The following is a 2,462-nucleotide window of genomic DNA, read 5'->3' as shown; positions in this document are numbered from 1 at the left end:
ATACAGGCATACAATAGTCATTAAATGCTTGTGAAGTAAATTCACCAGTATTATCAAGTCTCACTCTTTTGATAGTATAATCAGGGAAATGTGCCCTTAATTTAATAATTTGGGCAAGAAACTTTGCAAATGCCATATTACGAGTTGATAATAGGCAAACATGAGACCATTTGCTGGATGCATCTATTAAGACCATAAAGTATCTAAATGGTCCAGATGGTGGGTGAATCGGTCCACATATATCACCTTGAATTCTTTCTAGAAATCTAGGTGACTCCCTTTCAACTTTCATTGGAGAATGTTTTATAATTAACTTTCCAAGGGAAGAAGATGTACATGGTTTTATGCTATTGGATTGAGGGAACTTTTGGTCCTTCAATGGATGTCCATGTGTATTCTCAATTATCCTTCGCATCATTGTTAATCCTGGGTGGCCCAACCTATCTTGCCATAAACTGAATGTCCCAGGATCACAATGTTTTCCTTCGACTACCATATTTGATTCAATCATATGTATATATGTATAATGCAGACCAGAATCAAGTGTTGGTAGTTTTTCAAGCACATGGTTTTTGTCTATAATATACATATATTTATTATTTTCAATGGTCACAGTTTTTGTGTCATAACCTTTGAAATATATGTCATTGAAACTTAATAAGTTACTATTAGACTTTGGAGAAAATAAGGAATTTTCTATAAAAAAAAGCTTGTACCATTTGGTAATATAAAATGGGCTTTCCCGGTTCCCTCTTTCAAGTCTGCAAGACCTGATATTGTATGTATGACTATTTTTGTTGGTACTAATTCTGAAAAATATTTCTTTGATTTCAGAATAGTATGTGTACTACCACTATCTGCTATACAAAGATCTCCAATCTTTTCTTGGTGTTGTGCTCCAGTTGGACTCATATTAAACTTCACATATAAAAGGAATAATAAGTGAATAAACATAATCATAATTATTATTAAAAAGAAAGTTCATTTATTGTAGGAAAGACATTACATGAAAAACAAACGAAGGAAAAACAGTTTTACTAGAACAATAATAGATTTTTTTATAGTTTATGTCTTCCATGTCATTACAGAAATCAGCAACATTCAGCGGAGTGAATTCAACATCATCAATGAGGTTTGCTTCTTTTCCTTTTCCTTTAATGGACTCTTAATAAAGTTGACAAAGATGTGCAGGTGTGCGACAGGTCCTTGACCAATGGCCTGTGCTACCACATCTATAAAATGAACCATCAAATTTTTGTGATGTCCGTCATGCCTTGCCACTTTGGCCTTATCTTTTGTGTGGACATTGTTTCTTTGTGAATATTGGTAATTATTCCTTTTCTGGCTACGACCACGATTATTACCTTGTCCACGACCAGAATTATGGTTCTGATTATGGCTTTGGTTGCGATTAAAATAGCCACGGCCTCGTCCTCGACCACGACCTCGCCCTCATCTACGTGTATTATTTCGATGACCAACAATATTTGTAGCATTTGCTTCAGGAAGTGCTACTGATCCCGTTGGACGAGATTCATGGTTTTTCATCAAGAGTTCATTGTTTTGCTCTGCAACGAGCAGACATGCATTTAGTTCAGAATATCTTGTGAACTTTTGCATCCGATATTGTTGCATCAAGGTAATGTTTGTTGCATGAAATGTTGAGTAAGTTTTCTCCAACATATCTTCATCAGTAACCTCTTGTCCACAATACTTGAGTTGTGAACATATTCTGAACAAAGCTGAGTTGTATTCATTTACTTTCTTGAAGTCTTGAAACCTTAGTGTTCTCCATTCATATCTAGAATTTGGAAGTATAACTTCCTTTTGATGATCAAATCTTTCTTTCAAAAGATTCCAGAGAATACTTGGATCAGTAACATCAAGATATTCAAATCTCAACATTTCATCAATATGCTTACAAAGGAAAACTTGTGCTTTTGCTTTGTCTTGTGCCAAACAATTATTAAATTCATATATAGTATTTGAGATACCCATGGATTCAAGATGTATTTTTACATCTATCATCCATGGCACATAGTTTTTCCCACTAACTTCAAGTGCTGCAAACTCGAGCTTTGCAATGTTGGACATAATGTAACTATAAATTTTAAACAAAATTAAAATTAAAATTAAAATCCATTTATTTCAATAAATATTACACAAAAAAGAAGCGGTAAAGCTAACATTGCATACAAGCCTAAAAGTAGATGAAATTCCATATTATCTTCGATGTTAAGGATTGGGATGAAAAGTAACATGACTATTATAGTCATGATTATCACAAAATGATGAATCATCTTGAAGCTTTATTTCTTAAAATTGATTTATTTGATAGAAGAGAGAAATATTTGTTGTGGGTAAAATAAGCAGGGTAAAGATGTTTATTTATGGTAAAAAAAATATAGCCGTTGTTTTTGCTGTTTATAACCGTTGCATATATATTCCCGTTGTGTATATAT

The sequence above is a fragment of the Lactuca virosa genome, chromosome 7 (genome assembly GCF_052849685.1).
Source record: "Lactuca virosa cultivar CGN04683 chromosome 7, Lactuca_virosa_CGN04683_v6, whole genome shotgun sequence".
Lineage (NCBI taxonomy): Eukaryota > Viridiplantae > Streptophyta > Magnoliopsida > Asterales > Asteraceae > Lactuca > Lactuca virosa.
This window is presented reverse-complemented; position numbering follows the sequence as displayed.